Source organism: Mastomys coucha, unplaced genomic scaffold (genome assembly GCF_008632895.1).
Source record: "Mastomys coucha isolate ucsf_1 unplaced genomic scaffold, UCSF_Mcou_1 pScaffold1, whole genome shotgun sequence".
Lineage (NCBI taxonomy): Eukaryota > Metazoa > Chordata > Mammalia > Rodentia > Muridae > Mastomys > Mastomys coucha.
The window spans coordinates 34,467,537-34,469,191 of record NW_022196891.1 but is presented as its reverse complement, the minus strand read 5'-3'; the positions used below and the strand labels follow the sequence as shown (position 1 = coordinate 34,469,191).

At 41.9% G+C, this 1,655-nt stretch overlaps 1 pseudogene; it reads right to left on the bottom strand.

The window, feature by feature from the left end:
- Positions 1–254: 254 nt before the first annotated feature.
- On the bottom strand, positions 255–367 carry LOC116072272 (annotated as a pseudogene).
- Between the last annotated feature and the right edge of the window lie 1,288 nt (positions 368–1,655).

The following is a 1,655-nucleotide window of genomic DNA, read 5'->3' as shown; positions in this document are numbered from 1 at the left end:
AGGGCCAGCTCTCCTGCCTGTTTTGGGTAGAAAGGGGTGAGAGTGGGGAAAGACACCTCTCCCCTGCTTATTTCACCACATGGCAGAGAAGTTTCAGGGTCAGCTCTCCTATTTGCCTAACTCCTAGTGGGGATCTTTAGCATGCTCCTTGCCCTATAGCTCATCCTGGTAACACCAGACTGAAGGGTATCTCAGATTAGCACCCTGCCTTGACCCGGCCTCCTGCTGCTTCACTGGTGATGCTGTTTTGGGTGAATATTACGCTACCAATCATTGAGACATTCATAGCCTCTCTCCTCTCTGCCACCTACTGATGCACATGAGACACAGCAGACACAGCTACACCTGCAGAGCCCCTAGGGGCATATGAATGTGTGTGTGTGTGTGTGTGTGTGTGTGTGTGTGTGTGTGTGTGTGTATGAGAGAGAGAGAGAGAGAGAGAGAGAGAGAGAGAGAGAGAGAGAGAGAGAGAGAGAGAGAGAGAGAGAGAGAGAGAGAGAGAGAGAGAGATTGAGAGAGGGGCAAAGAGGGGGATCACAGTCTTCACAGGACATAAATAAAAGTGAGCATGTTATATTTAATGATAAGGATTTCCTTGGTATGATCAGGATGGAGCAATAGAGGAAGGGATGGGTTATTTGACGGCAGATAAAAAGTTTTCAGAGAAACTTAAAACATTAAAGATAATGAGAAGAATAAGTCTTGACCCTGGGATTACTCTCCTTTATATACCTGGCCACAGAATAGATGACAGAGTGTGCATAAGAGATCAAGTAACATGCAGGGTTTAATGAACCATGTAAAAATCAGCTCTTCCACACAAATTTCAAATACCTATGAGTTATCCAAGGGGATTTTTGTTTGTTTGTTTTGTTTTGTTTTTCTTTTCTTTTTTACAGTTGTATAGATGAGTTTGGGACTAGGAGGGAAGTTTGCTCTGAAGTTGGAATAATTCATACATGGGAAGATCATGAAATTCCCAAGGGGATGCAAAAAAGCCAAGAACACTGAGACTGCAGCCCTGGGACATTTTACATCTGTTCCCTCTGCCACGTCTTTTACAGTAATTCTTTCTTTTTAGCTGAAAAGAGTAACATATTGTTATATATTTGGAGGTCCTAGTGAAAGCAGTCCCCTTCATTCTTCCTCCCTCTCCTCCTTCTGCCCCTCCTTCCTCTTCTACCATCTCTACTTTCTCCTTGCAATGAGCTAACAAACTACATGGTTATTATGAACCACATAATTTAGGAAAACAGAATGTGTTTTACTTTATCTTTGCTATGCAATAATAGTGAAAGTTCTAGAAACTTAAATTTTTATTTTGCTTTAAAAATAATAAATACTATCATTAAAATTATGTGATAATAATGAGACAAAATTTCTATTTCATATTCTGAGGAATTCTAGTAGCGTTCCTTCTTGAGCTTGGAGGTCAAAGTTTACCTCCTGTGGTTTATCCAGGGAGAGCATGAGAAATTGTGACACACTGAGAAAAAGTGGCCCTCTCCAGTCTCTGGATGCAGATGACGACATCACTGTATCCTATTATATGTGACACTGCTGCTTGAGGATCCTTTCCCGGTGCCTATGTTCTCAGGAATCACTTTGCTTCCACAGTACAGTCAGAGTCAGAAGCTGACTCTGCAAGTAGCCAC